Here is a 23,197-nt window from a genome sequence, read left to right as displayed (position 1 = left end):
AATTTAAATCCAATTTGCTTATAATTACGAATGTCGAGTAAGAGTGCTCACAGGGAGGGGCAGGGGATGGCAACTCCCCCTTCTCTATAAGTTAAAAAAAGTATATCCGATATTACAATTTTGTATAATTTATTACCAAATCATAGGAGGTCCTCACTGAATTTTCACGTGCGGACTTGCTTTTCAACAGCACTGTATTCTATTTAAGTCCATTGGTGATCTAGTAAATATTAGATCACGATAGGAAGTTTCAATGTTAATCAACAACTCGGATAGATCATATTCTTTAGTTTCGTCAACAAAATATAAAAAGAAAAAAAAATATCCACGTTGATCACATCATTGACCTGGTTTTGGGGAAATATGCCATAGTCACTATCATATTTTTAGCCCAGTTGTGAAAGGAATTCGATCTAGTAAACTCTACCAAGTCGTCGGGCTTGTTGATTAAAAAGAATTTACTCAAATGGACTTGTATAATCGCGTGTACATCTCATCTTGATATTTTTTCAAACATTTGTTAAATGCGTAAACGTACTACTTGTGTAAGCAAAAAAATTGTTTGGTAAAAGCATATTATGTTGCCTTAAACTCAGTTTGTAGTGTACGAATTTTAAAATCTTATTTATACTAATACAATATCATATTCACTCAAGTCTCTAATATTACGTACACTATGCATTTATTATTCCTAATTTTATTTTATACACTACTACTACTAATTAATGGTCCACGATTTTTGTAACCAAATATTTTTATTTTTGGAAATATTGGAGGTATTTGGACTTATGTTCCCATAATTATTTAGTTTACATAGCTGCCTATAAATCGACTGCCCCAACGAAAAGGGTCGTATCTCGTTTTTTGCAACTTTTCAGGATGAACCAGACAAACATTCAAATTTAAATTCTTATTCTGTTTTTAACATATCAGTTTGAAAACAGAATAAGAATTTAAATTTGAATCTTTGTTTGGTTCATCCTGAAAAGTTGCAAAATACGAGATACGACCTTTTTCGTTGGGGCGGTCGAAATGTATTATGGTTAGGATAGTTTTCAAGGAAATCCTAAATCTTATTGCCCCGAACAAGAACTACTTTGAATCTGATTTTCAGATCTCCAGTCCTAAAACTTCAAAATTAAGAGAAAGTTTCATCCCTTAAAGGGGGAAAAGGGTTTATGATAATGTTTGTAGTTTTTCAACGTTTTTATATGTAATTTGGAACTAATAAGATTGTTTTCTAAAATATATTTACAATCTGTAATATTAGGTAGAATGAGTAAATTTGAAGAAAATTATACAATGACAGGACGACATGATAGAAGGGGTTGTCCAGTAACACTACTTCAAGCTAATAAGTTATAGTAATTTTAAGTTGAAAAATGTTTTTGTGTTTAATGTCATCAATCCATTTGTTTTTCATATTAGCTTATTGCTTAGTTTAGAAGTAAAATATTCAGTTATATTTTGTTCGTTTTATTTTTTTATGATACATAGCCATAGTCTACATATGCCACAGCTGTTTGTGTTGAAAACAAATGTTTTTTAAAACATATATTGTTATGATGTTTGTGTAGGTACCTATACAAATGTTTGACCTATTTTCTTGCGTGGCCGTAGAACTCTGATGTTCCAATAATTATAGAGAATAACTATTTTGTACATTAAGGTATAATATTATTTTGTTAAATTGTCATAATGTAAACATTTATAATTATTACATAATATTACATTTAATTTGATTGTGTGGAAAATGTAATAATATGTAATACCTTTTTTAGAAAAATAACATTGAGCCAAGCCACCCTATACCTAAAACTTTTAATTAATTCTTTAGTATTGGTATCTGAACTGTCTTAAATAGATTTTAGTAGTTTTTGAATATTTTACAAGATTTACGTAAGTGAAAAAACATTTTTTAAAATTTGAATAATGGTTTTTGGTACAAAATTTTTATTCGCTATAATATTCGTTACAATATGGTACTATCATGCAAGCAAAGTGAAACGATCAGAAACACAAATAATGAAACAACATATGGCCAAATAAACAACTCGTTTTTCTTAAAAAAAAAAAAAAAACAATAAAACTTATATTTGTAAAGTACAACAGTTAACGCAAAAACATAAAAGCCTGTGATGCCAACAGTTGTTTGTCCTTTGTCTACATTATCAAACGATACAAAACGTTTCGGTGGTTTTTGTACAATACAGACATTTTAACTAGAATTAAAATATTAGTTGAATACATGTAAAATCTGAATACAAATTTTAGGGTCGCTAATTATGTATAGATAGCTGATTAGAATTACTTTAAAAACACTTTGATGCGCATCTATGAATATATAAAAAATCACTGTCAATAATGTGCTTGTAATTGTATTTCTAGTATTGGATTGGATACGATTCGGGTTGTTCGTCTGTCTATAATAATTTGTTTACTTTTATTACCCATACAATACATTATATATATTGTGAATTACAGCATAATGAAAATATTTTAAAATACCATGTTGACTAGTTTTCTCAAAAATAAAGTTTGACTACAGATTTTTAAGAAATTTATATGTTTTATAAGCCCATTTTAGATCTATCTATAGTTTAATTTTCAGACCTTAAACCCTAAACCCTCTCCTAAAAAAACGAAATCATAAAACTTTTCCACCCCTTCTAGAGGAAAGAGTTTATGATGTTTTTTATTATTATAATTATTATAACGTTTCTGTGAACTCACAATCTTGTTTGTCGTTCCGGATGGAATCTTGCAACTCAAATTTCGAGCACTTCCCGATTAGCTTTCCTGCTGAAACTTTCAGGGTAGCTCACAATTCGATGACAATGCATTATTAATTTACAAGAGGGGGAAAATTCCACCCCTAAGGGGGTTAAAATGGGGTCGATTTCTTGTCCGTCGTTCCGGGTGGAATCTTGCAATTCAAATAGACTTATTTCTCACCCACCAACAAAAAATTATGCGTGGTGCGCCTGGGCGTGAACCGTGCTCAGATATGATCGGTACCAGGTTCAAACCCATTCCCATCATTACATTTTTTGCATTTTCTTACAACTTTTATGATAATTTATAATAAAGTAATTACAACTTCCGATATCTAACTTGTAACCTCCCATTTCCAGCTATTACCTTTGCAGGCCTTATTAGTAAAATAAAAAAAAAATTTATATTATTATAAACATTTTAACTCACATTTTGGTCTACTACAAAAGCTCCACGTCAAGAGTGGTAGTGAACATAATTATTTAGTTTTTGACAATTTATTGAAAATAATAATTAATTGTCGGTAAAAAAAAAATAAGAGTAATTGAAGAATGCGTGATGTATGTATTTTTTAGGTATTCAGTAATTTGTTAATAATTAGAAAATGTAAGCTCTCAAACAAGTCAAAGGCCATCCTTAAATTACAGGCACTTTTATAATATCATATAACGAATAATTATTATAATTATTTTAATTTCGTTATATGATAAAAGTCGTCCTCTCTCTCTTTTCTCTCTTACGTTTAACGTCCGTTATTTCCACCGATCAGGGCTTAGACGGTTTAGATTTGGAATTTTCGGGCTTATAGCTGCCTACCTAACGCTACCAAACAAGTGCACCCCAGAGAGAGGTGCAGGTGGCCATTTCTTCCATGTTTATGGGTAACATAACCTAAGACTTCACGATCGAAGTATGTAGATATAACATTTTTACTCGGTTGTTAAGACTACAAATGACAATTGGCAAACACATAGCTGAAAATTTAAGAGCCCCTGTTAGAATGTTAGAATGTTGGCTGCTTTTAATAATTTACCCATTAAATCGCCACTTGGATAACAAAAAAAAGCAAAGCCTCTTTTTGTGCTGATTTTATGACCTAGTCGCTAACAAATTGACAATACCTAGTTTGAAAAGATAATTTTGTTAAGATGTGTATTTTAGTGATGTGTTCTATTTTTTTTAATGTGGTTTACAACTATAAAACAACGTATTGCATTAAAATATTATTTAAATTCTTGACGATACTAACACGGGTTGTGTAAATAAATACTATAATGTGTAGAACTATTATTGTTTTTCATTGTTCAACACATACGTTGTATAAAACACACAAGCACTACATAAATGATTCCAAGATATTTTATAATCGCCGTGTTCTAAAATCGTTTTTAATCCAAAGCTTACATACCATAATTCTGTTTTTAATATTTTTTTACACAAAATTACCTATAAAATGTATCATTTTACATATTTACTAATACTAATCGTTTTGTGTTTGGCCGTACCGATTTGTCTATCTGCACTATCCGAGGATATCGATTTAATCTCTGAACACTCTTACACTGAGGCGGAGGAAGTTACTAGCTACCATCTACCAGCAACTATATCATACTTTCTTCAGGATGGTAAAGCTTTAAAATGCAAATGTTTGCTTCACGGACTGACCCATATGCGATTGGTCTTGTTGACGTTTCCAATCCCATCGGTTCGGCCGAATATACTTTTGGGCATAGTTACATGGATGAACGGCAGGGAAACTATAAATATGTTGCACAATTTACCAGGTGTAAAAATTGGTTCATTGTGGCCGTTACACTTGTACACAGGTTTGTTGAGATATTACTATATAAAAAAATTAATTAAGGAGGACCCGCATCTCATAGTATACGGCCTAGGGAACAGAATTTCAGCAATACATAATTATGTTACTGAAAAACTACAGGCCGACTGGGTCGCTACCGGTTGTCCCTACTATGAATTGAACGATTGGTACCACCTATGGCTTGAACAAAATCCTAATCCCGACTTCTCTAAAATAAAAGGCATGGTTAGAAAGAATAACCATGAGATACGAAGTTTTTTTAAGGAAATAAAGAAATCAAACAACCAGAACCAGATGACCGAGACATTTAACGATTCGTTGAAAATGAAAAATCTTTTCATGAACGAATTTAGCAAAAATCACGAGATCAGCGATAAATTGATGACTTCGTACGACATAGAAGTAGATTTGACTGTCGTCAACCACGTATTTAAAAGGATCTGGCAACGTGCGGCCAGAGTTAATTGGAACAAGACTAACCTTGAAAACATAAAATTGTACTACACAACGCATTTTGATTTTTTAAAAATCATATTTTTCCGTCTGACGTGGAAACACTTGATGTATATCCAAGTACTAGAAGACGTTTCGCCAAAGTATTTGAAATATGCCAAACAATGGCATGAGTTGCTAGAACAATTCGGATTTATGTTACACATCAAAAACGATACGGCTATCAAGCTATTGTTACAAGCGTTCGACATGCTCGCCAATCGATGTGCAAGTGTACAAAGTGTAATAAATGGTTTGATATTAATACTAAACGGTTGCGCGAAATCGGTAAAGTGCAATGCGACTAAAGAGATAGTCTTGAGTAAGGCATCAAAAGAAAGTTTTTTGCGAGACGTATTACTTAGCAAGGATGAACTGGTAGGCATCAGTTCTACGACTTCCGCGAAAGCTTTCCTAAGTCATCTGAAATTGATTTTTAGAGGAGTCGATTTTAGCGTCATACAGTCCCTTATAGACTACATTGATGAACTCAACCACAGATTAAGTACAATTTAGTAACAACTTGGTATTGAAGATACGTGCTAATCGTCTAGAAGTATACGTTTTTCTTAACACAATAATTTACTGTCACTGTTGAATTTCAAATAAACATTTTTTAATAAGTTTATTTTTGTGTCTGATAGTCTTGCAAGTTCTGGTGTTCCTTAAGGTTGTCTTTCCTTTATTTAATTTATAATAAGTGTTATGGTCATTGCATCCTGTTTAAACAGTAGCTCTATGATGATGACCTACATCGATGCAACTACATCTTCGCTGGTGGATTGTAACGAGTGGATTTAATTTTAAACTACAACTAAATTATAAACTTATGGACGCGAAAATATAATATACAATTCAAAGAAAGATTACCCTTTAACAAAATGACATAACTCAGACCTGTCCCTCTCTAACTCAAACACTATTAGCCGGAAGGCGACCGTGTAGGTCACAGGCGTCTCGTCCACCTAAGCTACATACTTGTTGCCAAAGAAACGGATCTGCTTAAAAAGCGAGTGTCTGGTTCTGCTTTACAATAAATTAAAAACAATGGTTTAAATTTAATTTAAATGTCTAGAGGGTAGTCGGTTATAAAGCAAATAGTCCGGTGCTACTTACCTTACTATTAGATAAAAAAAGTTATAATAAAACATTTTTTTTTAGAGATTTAAGCTGTTAATTATACAGGGTGTATCAAAAAGAATGGTGAAGTTTCAAACGGCTGTAGGTTGTGAAATATTGGACCTACAGCGCTCTGGTAGAATTTAAATGAAAGAAGAAGTTGTCAGGTTTCTAATGACTGTCACTAGATGTCTCTGACACTAGATGTTTCACAGTCGTAACTGAATTACGCTTCGCGAACTCGATCATTTCTCTTGCGAGGACGCCATCTTAAAAAACTGAACAATGAAGGCTGACGACACAAACAGGAACGTGGAGAGTCGTCGAGTGGCAGTCATTCGAAACTCGATAACTCTTTCTTTTATTCAAACCCTACCAGAGCGCTGTAGGTCCAATACTTCACAACCTACAGCCGTTTGAAACCCCACCATTCTTAACCTAACCATTCTTTTTGGTACATCCTGTATAACAGTTGGTATAAATCTAATTTACCGGACACATTTTTTTTTGCTATTAAATAACGTTTTTACGCTAAATTTGTGGACTCTTGTAGTTACAACTACTTGAACTTACAGTATTATCGTTGTGCCAAGCACCTGTTGATGCCACTCGATGCAGCAGCGTGGCACAACGAATCGCAGTTCGTGTTTTTTTTTCAACATATAAAACATTGTAAGTCGTATTTTTAATTTTCAGAGTATAATACGCCACGTAAAAAGCCGGTTTTTAGACAGCCGGCGAGGTCGCTTCTTATTTTGAACATGGTATGGGTCTTTTGGAATTTAGAAGCTGATAGGTCAAGTTGAATTATAAAAAAAAAAGCTAAATCACACACTAAATCGAACCCGTACCTCTCGGTTGATGGCTCATGTTATTGACCGTTACGCCATCCAGACACATTTACTGCTGTTGGTAATTTTTGAGTATTTAACATAAAACCATTAATATTGATAAACTTTAAATTCATCATGTAACTCAAAAACTAATGATTTCCGCAACTTTTTTTTTACGCCATCGTTACTTACACGTCGTCGTCTTATACCTAACCTAACCGTATTTAAGAGTAATAACATAACATTATACGTCACCGTATTTATTCGACAGTGAAAACATAGTTGACTTAGTAAAAGCGAAGTTCATGGAAAGTAGCGAAATTCGGTCATGGAAAAGAGTACATCACGTTTTAGTAAAGATAATATGTATATATTATATACATACAAACTTTACCTTTATTCCACGTTCAACAAAAATAGTTTGTCTTCGACAATTAACGTTTTCATACTGAATAAAAATTTTCACTTTTCAGTTACCGCATATTTCGTGCAAGCGTCGGAGTATAGAATGTAGGCAATGTTTCGTTTTGTAGTACTTCTATACAATCATTTTTAAGATGACGTTATACCCCCTATTTATAAAGGAGTTAGGTATAGGCAATTTTTTGTAAAATCGTAATTTAAAGGCTAAATTGTGATGTTTAATTATTAGTTAAGTAATCTTGATTTTTTTTTGGTAGTTTATTTATTTTTCGAAATGTCACAGCATCCTTGAAAGCGATTTGAAAAAAAAATTTACATCTAAACTGGCTACGCATATTCTCTCTTATCAACTAAATAACAATCGTAGACAATTTTTTTCGCCTGATCATACGTGATATCAAGGTCCTCGTTCTGAGTGGCTATTTTCATCAGGAACTGGTCCGTCGTGGTGTTGTGCTCAACTCTTCTATGGCCCTAGGCCATCTAGCAGGTTGCTCTTTCAGGGCTGAGCTGCCAGAATTAACGATTTGCCTGAGCGCAATGTTTGTGTCGGAATCATCACTCCTAATGATAATTGCTCCGCTTTTCGAGATCACCATTTCGAGCATAAGTTTGGTTGCTTTGTTCACAACCTCAGACCACAGCGTATCCTTCATCTTCTCTTTGTCTTTTGGATCGCATTCGAGGATATAGGAGGGCTGAGGGGATGCCTCCCTATTTATATCTAGCTTTCTCTTTCTAGACTTGGAACGAGCCTGACTCTTTTTCCTCGCCTTACTCTTATTTATCTTTCCGCTCTTGGACCTATTCATACTCTTTGACCTGTTGTTGTATGCGACTGGTCCTTACAGAACCCACCGTCATTTCCTCTTGCTCATGATTTTCCGTTGTGGCCTCAGCCTCATATTTCTCACGGAGTTGCTCTTTAAGATGTTCGGTCTCAGCCGCATGGTTGTTTTCGTCAAATTGACGCTTGAGGGTTTCGATCTCGGACTGTTTCTTACATAGTGTGTTGGCGAATTCGTCAACAACGTTATTGACGACCGCTTCGTTGGCCGTGTTGTACAGGGCTACTTCTTTGTTTACTAATTGTGCTCTTGATGAAATGATGTCGGCGATTCTCCTATCTTGAGCTTTAGCGAGGGTCTCTATGCGTTCTAGTCTAGTCATAAATTTCTTTAGGGTATCTTTCTTAAAGTTATTACGGTTCTCATCCTCACACATAGTGGTCTTCAGCCAACCGACGGTATTCATCAGTATCTGGAGGTTGTCATTGGGTGGAGGTGAGGGCTTGGAAAATTTCTTAGCTGTAGTGGGTGTCTGCATTTTTGAGCTCGGCTCACTCGTTGTAGGCGATTTCGGATCAGTTATTCCCGGGTTTGAGCTCGTGGGTCTCTTTTTGTTTGCGTCAGTGGACATTTTGTCCCGTTGGACAAAATCGAACACAGATATAAATTTTTGGCCGAACTTTTATACTACTAGTGTGGACTTGGCACTGCACTTTTACAAAAGGGATAAATCCTAAGACCGTGCGTAGAACGAGCGAGACGCGGTAGCCTTACGCGAACGGGCGTACCGGAGAATTTGGCAGGTTTGGCAGGAGGGGTGAGGGCGAAAAATTGGGTTTCGACCCTTCGGTCCCTCCGGAGGGATTCCCGGTCCCTAGGTAGGATGCGCGACGGAAACGGTGGGCTAAACCAAAACGGTTGGCGTTTGAACGGGCGCGATTGGGCGGTTTCCCGCGAAGATGTACTTGGTCAAAAATTTTCAAAATTCGAGGGGGTGGGGGTAAATTTTTGATATGTAACGCACTGATCTAAGTTAACATTTTTGGGCTTAGTCCGGGGTCAGTAAGTTTGACCGTTAGAAAAAGCCAGCACATTTACCGAAAGTTTATAATTTTTTTAAAAATTGTCTAAGTCCGGGATATATAGAAATTCTAAAAAATTTGAAAAAATATGGATATTTAAAATATTTATAAGACAAATGTGGCTAATTGTGACTGTTACAAAACAATAAGTAATTTATAAAAAAAAATATTATTTAATATTTATGTTATGGTGTGGTTGTTTCCAGGAAAAACGATTTATAAATACGGATTTGATAATTTTAGCGTTGCTGCATTAGATGGCCGCATACATAGATGGTCCAAAGAGGTGATGTTATAGGACAATTTCTTACAATATTATATTTGCACTAGATAGCAAATGTTGTAACAGTATTACAATAACGGGTGGAAATGTCTTTAATTTAAATTCTTTATTAATTAACAACGAATTTACCATAAATCCTTACAAATTAACTAGCCACTAATGAGAAACACTGGGTTATAACGTTTTATACTTAATAAATGTTAGTATTTAACTATGTTTCAAATATATTTTAAAAACATTTTTAGGCAATGAAAAAGATATTTAATGAAATTATCCCCGAAGGAGTAAGCAGAAACTATGTTACCAATGACGACATGACTATATATTATAAAAGAAGGTATCCTGAACTTGAACTTGATATCGAACAAATTATGAGAGACCACGGGGAAAAGTCGAGTAAATATAATATTTTCTAACAATTGCATTTAATAATCGTACAATCGTCTTGGGTATACACATAGTTTAAGCTAAAATATTTTTAATTTTACAGTAAGGTATTCCTATGTAATCTGGTTAATTAGTAACACTTATTCTAACCTATTCCTTGCAATACAAGCAAATTGTCTTATTAACATTACTCATATTAAATAATTTATTATTAAATACATACTTCGATGTTTAGACAATAATGTAAAAAAAACTTTAAAGTATTAAATTTTTATAATTTATAAATCATATTTATTTTATGATGGTTGTTTTCAGATAACGAGTACGTATTTTACTTACATCACTTCAGGTATGCAACAAACAGGGGTGTCCTTCCTAAACCACTGTTGGAAGAAAAGGATTCTTTTGCGGTAATAAATGTTACGCATAAGTTATTTAAAATACAATGTTTAGGCGATGTTTACTGCATTTGAAGAAGCAAAAAAAAAAGGATCAATGCATTACACGGTCGACCACAGAGACTTGATAAATTGTTATGAACCTCAACTCGTACAAATTACGATTGACTACGGAAGAAATTACAGTAAATATGATTTTTAATAATTGCAATTATTAATAATCATAAAATTAGTCCTCCATCACTCCACCTCTCCCGCCATGTATACGTTTATAGCTCTAATGCGGAGCTAAGAGGCTATTGGTTTTACAATCATGTGAGCTTTTTTTGTGTCTATATACTGATACGGGTGGCGGGTGCCTTGCCGTGTCGTGTGTTGAATAATAAAACGGATGCTTGATATTACGGTTGTTCTTTATTATTCAGAGGTTTTAGGTAATACAATAGGTAACGGTGAGGGCGGGACTCGCATAAGTTCGCCTCTCACGCTGGGTTAAACGGGCACTATGTACCTCACAGTTATAGTACTATATTGTCCTACAGGGGATACAGAAGTGTGGGGGATGTATTGGGATGACTAGAAGGAAGGTAGGGCAGCTTGAATAAGCGCCTACGGACTCTAGTCACCGGGAGGAGAGCGCAACTTTAATAAGTGACTCTGTATTTTAGGAAGGACGGCCTGCGATGTGGAATCGTCGGTGGAGCCGTGTGAGCTGTCGGCACGTCTGCTGCGGGTGCCGCTTCTGTCGGTTCCGCTGCTGCTGGGGCCGCTGTGGTTACTGCTGGTGTCGCTTGCTACTGCTGGTAGGCGCTGGCGGTTGATTGTGTAGTTGTCGGCTTCCAATTTATCCAGTGTATAAGATACCCGGATGGTTGGAAGAAGACTGTGCTGATTGTGGGATTGCGGTCGGTATTTATGCTGTTTTCGTAAAAACCCCGCAATCCCATTGGCCGATGTTTTGTTAGTGGTTTTTCGGTAGTTGCGTTTACTATTCGGTACGGATCGTTGGTGCCCTTGAGAAAGGCCGTTTTAGATGTTGTGTTGCACCGTTACAATACACAGTAACTTTAACACACACTGAGCTAATTCCTTTGAGTAGCTCAACTAGATTAGAGCGACTCTCTAAATAACAAATTTTATCTAGTTGGTACTTTGGGGGAGAAAGGGTTTAGTAGAAAAAGTCTACTAAAACCCTCGTTACTCTTATTTATAAAGTCATAGTCGCATGCGGGCTGTGTTGTTGAGCTTATCGCATGAACACGATGGGTGGTTAAAATTTTCCGAAAATATGAAAGAACACATAAAATGTCGTAAGGATTACACCCGTCCTCAAAGCGTTAAAGCCGCAATCAATGCAGTTAATGAAGCTAAGGAATTACCTGGTACAAGTTATACACAACCAACAAAAAGGAAATTAAGGTCAGCTATATCATAGTTTCAATGTTTGTTTTGTGATGGAGTCATAGATGACGGGTTTTTAAAAAGAGAGAAAAAAATAAACATTGAAAATCGGAGGCAAATTCACGAAGTCCAAAGTTTAGAAATACGGACTTATATACGGTACAGTGAAAAAAAAAAGATGAAACGGACGAAAGATTACGGGTTGTAGAGACTGCAGCTAAAATTATAAGGGAACAAATTAGGTCCCAATTTTATAAGTTGGATACATATCCTTCATCTGACGATTTTTTGTGTGATTTACAAAATCAAATTTCTGAAGCATTAAACTTATTTCTCAAAATGCTCATTAAAGAAAAAACCAAAAAAATGAAAATTAATTACATAGAAAACGCAACGCTGCGGCTCATATTATTATATCTGCTGTTAGACCTAGGTCATTTTATTCTCCATTACTAATAGGAACCTCCATTTATTTACATAGAAAGTTTGTATGGAAAATTTTTTGAAAATTATGTAATTGTAACAATATAATCTAAAAAAATCTGCCTTTATTGTGTAATAATAATTAAAAAATAGTATGAATTTTATAAATTTAAGTAACAAATATTTATAAAAAAAATGTGTCAGACAATTACGGACGCCAAAAAACAGGTTACCAATACATTGGTATTTTTCAGCGAAAGTATACAGAGTACATTTCTGTCAATATAGAAAAACCATACTCGAAGGTCATCTTCCATTAAAATGTTATTCAAAAGAAGTTTTGTTGCCCCCGCTTGGCCCAAGGTTGGAAGGGCTATGAATAAATATGGTCAGCTGTCAAACTGTCCATATGTCAGCTGATTAGCTGTCAGCTGTGATATTTGTGCACGTATCGCCATCTACTCTAATAAATATTCACTAACGTTTTTAATTTTCCAAATTTCCGAGATTTATTTCTAATTTTTCTTTCTATTAAACCTTATTCAGTTTAATACGAACATTATAAAAATAATGAGCCGAATCGGGCTAGTCGTTCTCAAATGATGCGCTGACCAACGAACAGCATTTCATTTTCTTTATATAGATTATAGATAATATAGTTTATTCGCCATTATATTATAAAACAATAAAATAGTTGTAATAAGTCTTCTAATTGTTAATTATACACTGCATCCTATTTCATAAAAATACAAATACACCAAATTTTTGTTTTGCTATAATTTTTTATAAGACACATACTGGTGCTTGAGAGGACGCCATTCTGCTAAATTTATAACTGAAAAAAATGTAGTGATATTTTCTTCGCTCCTTGGAAAAATATTAAATCATGGATATGTACCACCATGATTTTTTTATGAGGTACAATTATATTTATGCTGAAAAATTTAAGTAAGAAGTTTTTGTATTTTGGCCACAAAAAAGTGTAATAATGTATGTAATCTTAAGCTTGACCGCTAGATCGCGCCACACACACAGATTTTGCGTCTTGAACGATGACGCGGACTGGCCGCTTACATATTTTCCAGCAGGTTGGTCGAAAAGCGAATTATATTTTCATGAGATTGATATAAGTAACGGTTTAGCGGCGGAGACTCTTCAATTCGGTAACAAAGAATCACTCTATTAATGTAAATTCTGCGATTATTCACCATACGCTATATTTCAAAACAGAACAAAATATAAATGTGTCTAGTCACAAAATAAGTGTCCAAGATATTATAAAACGAATTACAAGTATGAATAAGATAATTATTCTCATAGATAAGGAATATAGTAAGATACTATTTCATTAACTTCAACCAAAAGGTTAGGTTAAAAAATAAAATACAGTTTTGGCGACCAAGAGTCTGGACGGCTCGTAAAGCCGGAAAAAAAATTATAATCGTACACAAAGTTTAAGCTAAGATTATTGCGGTTGTACAGTTAAATTATTTCCATGTTATTTGGTTAATTAGTTCAACCGAATCTAACCTATTTCTTGCCATAAAATTAAATTGTCTTAATAACAATTTGTTTATATTAAATAGTTGTTCGTGCGCTGAAAAAAGTTTTAATTTTTATATCGCGATATGTTTGATACAAAACATACTTTGGTGTTTAGGCTATGGTGTGAAAAAATTCTTTTATATATTAATTTTTAAAAATGTATAAATCATGTTTATGTTATGATAGGGATTTTCTTAGTACGAGTACCTACGTATTTAATTTGCATCACTTCGGGATAGCAATAAACGTGGGCATACTTCCAGAACCGCTGTGTGATGAAAAGGCATCCTTGGTGGTAATAAAATATTAAGTTCCTGTCAAAACGAATAAACATAAAATGTATTATGCAAAAGATCCTAAAAATAATATGTTTCTAATTCTTCTAACCGATCGGTTTCCCTAGGTAGTCGACAAAGTCACTTAAATATAGTTAAACTAACGGTTGTAATAACAACCTTCGGTAGCTCAGTTGGTAGAGCGGTGGACTGTAGTGGTCGTTGTAACACAGATATCCATAGGTCGCTGGTTCAAATCCGGCCCGAAGGAGAAGAAATTTTGCACTTTTTTTTAATGTTTTTTTTTGTTTAGTGTTTTACATGGTTTGATAATAATTATGGCGAACATAACATTTAAAATATATTTAACAAAAAATGTACAAATTTTTTTTTAAAAAATATATGCATTTTTTTTTTTTTATATAGTATCCCCACTTCAAGTCGTTACATAGGCACATGTATAATATGCCTTGTTACCGAGTAAATGTCAATTTAAGTATATCCGCATTTTTATTTTCTGATTTTTAAAATGTTTTTGTTTGGAATCCGAAATATTTTACATTTTTTTTTTATTTTCGGTTAATTGGATACTTTTATTTTAGCTACTTTAACTTGACATGTTTATATTTATAATTGAAATACCTAGCATTTTATGAAAAATTAACGATTTATTATCAGACACGTTTGGTCTTTCTGTGAGTTTCCCAAACCATTTTCTGGTTTGTATTAGAATATTCTATTTGTATCATTCTCTTTCAAGATCCAAAAGTACCCCTTAATGCCATGCTAAGAAGGTTTCTTATTATAGTTTTTGTTTTGATTTAACTATCTAGCTTAAAAGGGGATGTGTCTTACTATACTTCTATAAAACCATTTAACAAATAACTATTATAATAATTCTAATTCCATTACATGATAGGTATTAGGCGTCTTCTCTTATATTTCTGAGTATACATACTACATTGACCAATAAAGACTATAAAAAAACATTTTATTTATAATTTTATGTGGGCCAAAAAACCGTTCTAGTTTTAGGTAAGAAATAATTAATGAATATGTAGTTTATACATAGGTATGAACAGTAACTATTGTTATGGTCTTGCACATTTTCAGGTCATTACATATGGATATCAACATGTGTCTTGAACAAATAACGTGTGCGTGTCGGGTGGACTTGGTACCGATTTTTGTCGTTTATTTGCACACAATAGAAATCTCATACATATTTCAGCTACAAATTTAATAACCTAATGTGATTTACGGTCATACAATCGCCAGGCAAAAGTCATTAAAATCCAAATTGTAATTTAATATAAGAAACGTCCATCCCTGCCGTCCCGAATTTTAAACTTGAATAACTTAAAAGAAATTATTCAAAACTGGTTGCCGACCATCCATCATTTTCAGAAAATTGTAATTTATGTAAAAAGTTGTAAAAACTTGAAGATTATAGGTTTAGTGCTTATGAGTAACATAACCTAAGACTTCATGATCGAAGTAGGTAAATATAACATTTTTACTCGGCTTTAAAGACTACAAATGACGACTATGCAAACACATAGTTAAAAATTTAAGAGCTCCTGTTAGACTTGACTGCTTTAAATAATTTACCCACTAAAAGGACCACTTGGACAACAAAAAGAAAGCAAAGCGTTTATTTCCTAGTCGCCAACAAATTGGCAGTACCGAGTTTGATAATAAGAATATTGAACTACTATTAAGATGTGTATTTTAATACTTAAATATCGTATACAACTATAAAACACCGCATAGCATAAATTCTTCAAAGACTCTAAAACCTGTTGTTTAAATGAACACTGAAAGGTGTAAAACTATTATTGTTTATTATTGTTCCTCCACACATTCGTTATATTTTAAACAACAGAACTACATAGATAATTCTATGTTATTTTATAATCGCCGTGTTCTCAAATCGTGAATAATCCAAAGCTTACATACCATATTTCTTGTTTTTTTTTTTTTGACAAAATTTGCTATAAAATGACCCGTTTTAAATTACTAATATTAATCGTTTTGAGTTTGGTGGTACCGATATGTCGATCTGCACTATCCGAGGAAAACAACTTAATCTCTGAAAACTCTTCCACTGAGAAGGAGGATGTTACCAGTCATAATGGTTTGAAATGCAAATGTTTGCTTTATGGACTGATCCATATGCGATTGGTCCTGTTGGCTTTTCCAATCCCATTGATTCGGTCGTGTTTTTTGGGCATAGTTGTTTGGATAAACGGTAGGGAAATTATAAATATGTTGCACAATTTACCAGATGTAAAAATTGGCTCATTGTGGCCGTTACACTTGTACACCGGACTGTTGTGGAATGACTATATTATGAAATATGATAATGATGGCCCGTATGTCAGAACATGCAACCTTGGGGAAAGAATTTTCGCAATACATAGTTATGTTACTGAAAAACTACAGGCCGACTGGGTCGCTAACGATTGTCTCCACTATGAATTGAACGATTGGTACCACCTGTGGCTTAAACGAAATCCTAATCCCGACTTCTCTAAAATAAAAGACATGGTAAGGAAGAATAACCTGGAATTTCGAAGTTTTTCGAACAAAATAAAGAAATCGATGGACCATGACCAGTACCAGACGACCGAGACGACCGAGACATTGGACGAATCATTGAAAATGAAAAATCTATTCATGAACGAATTTAGCGAAAATCACGAGGTCAGTGACGTATTGATGACTTCGTACGACATACAAGTAGATTTGACTGTCACCAACCAAGTATTAAAAAAGATCTGGCTACGTGCGGTCAAAGTTAATTGGCACAAGAATAACCTTAAAAACATAAAATTGTACTACGCAACGCATTTTGATTTTTTGAAAATCATATTTTTCCGTCTGACGTGGAAACACCTGTTGTACATCCAAGTACTAGAAGACGTTTCGCCAAAGTATTTGGAATACGCCAAACAATGGCACGAGTTGCTCGAACAATTTGGACATATGTTACGCATCGAAAACGATCCTCACATCAAGCTATTGTTAAAAGCTTTCGACATGCTCGCCAATCGAAGTACAAGTGTACGAGGTGTGATAAATGGTTTGACGTTATTACTAAGCAAATGCGCCAAGTTCGTAAAGTGCAATGCGACTGAAGAAATAGTGTTGAGTCAGGAAACAAAAGAAAGTTATTTGGGAAACGCATTACTTACCAAGGATGAACTGTTAGCTATCAGTTCTACGACTTCCGGGAAAGCTTTCCTAAGTCATCTGAAATTGATTTTTAGAGGAGTCGATTTTAGCGTAATACGGTCCCTTATAGACTACATTGATGAACTCAACCACTGATTAAGTACAATTTAGTAACAACTTGGTATTGAAGATACGTGCTAGTCGTCTAGAAGTATACGCTTTTCTTAACACAATAATTTACTGTCACTGTTGAATTTCAAATAAAAATTTTTTAATCCGTTTATTTTTGAGTCTGATATTCCTATAGTTCTGGTGTCCCTCAAGTCGAAATTTTCCTTCTTGTTTTCATAAGATGAACTTGTTTTCATGATAAGCAAAATATTATAGCGTGATCTATGTTAACCAATCACAGGTGTTTAAAGTAAATCTCTTGATAACTGACGTCAATCGTAGTATTGTAATTTGTTCAATTTTCGATCTAGAATATTCTTTGGTCTTATATAAAATGGAATCGGAAGATATCTAAGTTACTCACTCTTTCACATAATATTAATGTAAGCTAACTATAACTATATATATAACAACTCTTTAACTATTACTTTACTGTATAAGTCGTAGTGGAATATTACTTTATTATTACTATTATTAGTATTAATACTTAAATTATTCAACCTTTGGAGCCACTAGCCAAGCCATTTTCTTATTGTTTCCTGCTGTTCTGTGATTTTATGGAGTTTGCTGTTACAGTCGTTGCCAGATAACTTGGCACAGCTGCGGCGGAGCGCAGGGCCAGGAGTTCTCAGTATTTGATATTGTTTTTCCTTGTCTATTATGTCTTGTCGAAGCATAGTTGATAGTTTATTTTTATAAAATGTATAACAATAATAATAATAGTAATAACAACAACAATAATAAAAAAGCGTCGCGACCGAACTAGGGTTGTCGACGGCCGGTCGAAGAAAAAGACTAGTTTGGAATACACTTGCTGATAATCTCCGCTGCCGCCGTGCCAACTTATCTGGCAACGACTGTACCAACATTTATCTGGATATAATAATGTATGGATCTCAGTCCCTTATACGTTGTACAACAATGAATTTCTATTATTGTTGTTCAGTTTTTAAGAAATAAACATTCAATCGTCGTATACAAAATATTTGTAATTTCTATAAATAATAAAAACATGAATTATTGTTAGTTTATTTATTTTATTAATTTTTAAAAAAGCTACTTAATTATTGTGTTAAGAATGTCATGATTAGCAGGTACTTCTAAAACCAACGCCTTTTATTATTGTTTGTCTTTAGAATGTGTACGTATCAATTTAAATTAAAATAGATGTTGCCTCTATGTTATTCAACAGTTAGTGAGTGGATTTAATTTTAAATTACAACCTTCATTCTAGCTTATCGGCGTGAAAACATAATACACTATAAAAAGGGAGATTTTCCATTCACAAAGTGATATAACTCAAGTATGATCCTGGACAATTGTTTTTTAAATACTGCCCTTATTATTTAATTGCTTAAAAAATAGGGGAATGGGAATTATTTTACTCAGCCCTGGCAGACTAAATCCCGGGCAACGCCGAGTCCAGACAGCTTGTTAACAATAAATTTAAATATTTAGAGAAGTGGGAAAATATGGGCTAGGCCGTAGAAACACAAGAGGAGACCGATTAGAGGAATTTAGCAGTGAAAACAGTTTCGTGATTACGAATACACTATTCAAATAACACAAGAGAAAAAGATTCACATGGAAATGCCCGGCGTTACAGGAAGATACCAGATTGAATATATACTAGCAAAGAATCGTTTTAAAAATCAAGTAAAATCTTGCAAAACGTATCCTGGAGCAGACTGTGACAGTGGTCATCAATTTGTGGGTATGAAATTTTATGTAAAACTAAAAAAAATCGTTAAAGCCGAAAGAAAGCAAACAAACTATAATTTTAAAGAGTTAAAAAAAGTGGAACTAGTTGAAGATCTAAAGAAAAGTTTTTTGTGTTTTTATAAAATATATGACTATTTAAACTATTTTTTTTATTAATTAGTTATAATTTGGACGTTCAACATAGCCAAGTGTACACCTGCTCCACCAAAACCGCGAGATACGAAGGTATTCGCATTACGCCGCCGTCAGTTCGTCGCCGTTGCTGATTTTTGACCTTGACCTCATCTTTGACCTCATCCTTATCCTCAACCTTGACCTCGTCCTTATCCACGACCCTCACCTCATCCTCGACATTGACATCATCCTTGACCGTGACCTTATCCTTGACATTGACTTGACATCATCCTCATCTTTGACCTTGACCTCATTTTTGACCTAGACCTCATCCTCGACCTCATCTTCATCCTTGACTTTAACCTCATCCTCGCCCTTGCCCTAATCCGCTACCTCGTTCTTGACCTCACCCTTGACCTTGACTTTATCCATGACTTTGACCTCATCCTTGACATTGACCTCATCCTCGATCGCTGTCTTGACCTCGACTTGACCTTGACCACATCCTTGATTTTTACCTCATTTATTACCTAAACCTCATCCTCGATCTCGACCTTGACTTCATTGTGTAGGTACAGCATTAAACCTAAGATGATTTTATGAATATAATAATAAAATTGTATAAAGTGCAGTTATACAACATAAAACTGTATAATATATATAGCTATATAATATATAGCTAACTTTTCTTATGTTTGTGGTTTTTAAAACACTTTTGATTTGAAGTTCATAATACTTCATTAAGTCTTCGTGTGTTATAATATGGTATCCGCTATTTACTGGGAGCATATTATTAAATTTGGTACTCAACGACTAAAATTGTTTTATACAAACTACTGTAAAATATATTTAAACAATAAACTTTATTACCGTCGAAGTTGAACAAGCCCCACTCAACGAAAACATTTTAAAATTAAAAAAAAAAAAGTATACATTGTTTGTTAAATATATTTTAAATATTATGTTCACTATAATTATCATCAAACCATGTAAAACACTAAACAAAAAAAAAACACTAATAAAAAGTGCAAAATTTCTTTTCCTTCGGGCCGGATTTGAACCAGCGACCTATGGATATCTGTGTTACAACGACCACTACAGTCCACCGCTCTACCAACTGAGCTACCGAAGGTTGTTATTTTCAACCGTTAGTTTTACTATATTTAAGTCGACTACCTAGGGAAACCGATCGGTTAGAAGAATTAGAAACATATTATTTTTAGGATCTTTTGCATAATACATTTTATGTTTATTCGTTTTGACAGGAACTTAATATTTTATTACCACCAAGGATGCCTTTTTATCACACAGCGGTTCTGGAAGTATGCCCACGTTTATTGCTATCCCGAAGAGATGCAAATTAAATACGTAGGTACTCGTACTAAGAAAATCCCTATCATAACATAAACATGGTTTATACATTTTTAAAAATTAATATATAAAAGAATTTTTTCACGCCATAGCCTAAACACCAAAGTATGTTTTGAATACAAAATATCACGTGTGTGAAGTTAGCCATAAACGAGCCAGCAATATTTGATAACAGAAAGTGTCATGGCGTTGGTGTATGTTGTGTTGCCAATACACTTATTATTCTAAGGGGCAGTCCATATATACCCCATACACCGACGATTATTATTATACGATATCGACTTAATTAATTAAAATATATTATAATTATCGACAAAACAGTAAGAGTATATTATTTAACTTAAAAAAATGGCACTTGGGGTTTTGCGGCCGCCGAACCCAACCCAGCAATAAAAAGCGGCCGACCGCCGACCGATTGCAGACCTAAACCGACAGCAGTTATGTCAATTTTTGAATATGTTCCGGAAGAGGTCCCCTCAATTTAATTATACCAATCAAAAGCTTACTAAAATGTCTAAAAATTCGTCTCTATGAAAAAAGTTGGCACCGGGGGTCTTGCGGCCACCGGAAGCCGCCGAACCCAATCCAGCAATAAAAAAACGGCCGACCGCCGACCGATTGCCGACCTAAACCGACGGCAGTTATGTCATTTTTTGACAATGTTCCGGAAGAGGTCCCCTCAATTTGATAATACCAATCGAAAGCTTACTAAAATGTCTAAAAATTCGTCTCTATGAAAAAAGTTGGCACCGGGGGTCTTGCGGCCACCAGAAGCCGCCGAACCCAGGCACAAAAATATAAGCAGCCGGCCGTCTACCGACCGCCGAAGAAGCGCTTATATAATGTTAACTAATCATATAATTTGTTTTAAAATAATTTTATATTACATTTAATGAAAACAATATATAAATCAATCTGTACTTATTTTTTTAAAAGTTAATTTTAAAAAACATTGCATTACATTTATGCATAATCAAAACATTTGTATAAAATAAAAGTGTATTTAATATATATTTGTATAAACAGATTCGATTTAACTATCAATATTTCATTGACACTAAAATTAAATAAATATACATTAATCTCTAGTGTTATAAAATCCTAGCCCCTCTAGAATGGCATCAAGTAATTCCTCGTTATATATTATAATTAATAACGTCCCTTGTTCTGGCGGCGATTCGGTCGCGCCGAAATCTCCGGGTTCGGGCACCGCGACCAAAACCGGTTTTAGGTGGCAACTGGCATGTTTGATAACAATAACAATAATAACAATAATAGAGCATTATCGTATGTTGAAAGGCACTGGGCGTGACAACAGTAACCGGCGCAGCAGGTGCCCCGTGCCGTGGAAAAAACCATGATAAATAGTATACAAAATGTCTATTTAAAGCAGCTAAGCTACTTTGGAGTATCTAAAAAAAAAAAAAATAACAGGCACCTAACTGGTGGCGTCGCGTCAGTTCAATGACGTATAATTTATAAATTTAAAGTCGTCTCAATTTAGCTGTTTTATTTTTCCCACTACTATAGATTAAATATATGCTATTGTAGTAAGCAGAGTTCACTACATAAAATTGAGGACCAAGAGAATATATATAAACCACGTTTTAACTTAAAAGACTTTAAAGCTGTAATTTATAATAAACACACAATAACAATTATATATATATATATATATATATATATATATATATTTATATATTATATATATATATATATATAATTATAACTTTTACTGACACACTATTATTGTCTGTGATCTGGCATAAGTAACTGGCCTAATTGTGGTTAATTAAAAAACAGTTTATATAGTAATATATAAATTAGTGAATGACGTTAAACTTAGAGAACTAGGAAGGCCTAATAATATTATCGTGGATGCGCGTGAAAAAGAGGTTAAGTCAACATTTTGTGCAAAATGATTTATATGCACCGACAAATTCACAAAAAAAACTATCATTTGTGTTTTATAGTTTAAGTCTAAGTGTAATATTCAATGAATAATAAAGAAGTGTTTGATGAGATGTCACTATTTTTCTGATCTTAGTGTATTTTGTAATAAGTCGACTTAAATATTTTTGAATTTACAATTTAATAGTGTTCTAATTCTAATTTATACAGGAAAGTATAAAACAAGTTATTTTATTATCTTATTAAAAAGATATTTATCTTGTCCTAATACCTGATCTTACATATTCTTCTAAACTTTATTTTCCATTTCCTGAAAAGTTCATAGTGATTGACTTAACCCCTTTTTCACGCGCACCCACGAATTTTAAAAATAATTACAAGGGGTAACTAGACGTGACCTAGTTTACAATAAGAAATACTGTGTAATAACAATTTAAAAGTTTAAGGCCTATGGGCTATGATGTCATTTAGCCAATCATGACATCCTGCAAAACAACCTAACTATAATATATAAAATAATATAATATAAACTAATATATAATATAATCCATTAACATAAATTAACAATAACCCTGAATTATGAGCTGCATTACATAATTACATTGTGTTGTTGAATTAATTTTATAATCATACTAGACCCGATATTCTATCATCCCTTTGAAATAGTCCATGGTGGTTTTAAAAA

The 23,197-nt window shown here is 33.6% G+C and overlaps 2 non-coding genes across 2 annotated transcripts; one reads left to right on the top strand and one right to left on the bottom strand.

Annotated features, from left to right (window-relative positions):
- Window positions 1–14,225: 14,225 nt before the first annotated feature.
- Window positions 14,226–14,317, top strand: Trnay-gua (transfer RNA tyrosine (anticodon GUA)). Its single transcript is given in 2 exon segments — window positions 14,226–14,262; window positions 14,282–14,317. It is a non-coding gene; the product is annotated as a tRNA-Tyr (tRNA).
- A 5,953-nt stretch (window positions 14,318–20,270) lies between these two features.
- Trnay-gua (transfer RNA tyrosine (anticodon GUA)) lies at window positions 20,271–20,362 on the bottom strand. The gene is given in 2 exon segments: window positions 20,271–20,306; window positions 20,326–20,362. It is a non-coding gene; the product is annotated as a tRNA-Tyr (tRNA).
- Between the last annotated feature and the right edge of the window lie 2,835 nt (window positions 20,363–23,197).

Source organism: Adelges cooleyi, unplaced genomic scaffold (genome assembly GCF_023614345.1).
Source record: "Adelges cooleyi isolate 19-005CV unplaced genomic scaffold, UGA_ACOO_1.1 ACOO_flye_CR_arks_rails_tigmint_CR_PRNA_211, whole genome shotgun sequence".
Taxonomy (NCBI): Eukaryota; Metazoa; Arthropoda; class Insecta; order Hemiptera; family Adelgidae; genus Adelges; species Adelges cooleyi.
The sequence above is the reverse complement of the archived record's forward strand: the minus strand, read 5'-3'. Positions and strand labels throughout refer to the sequence as shown.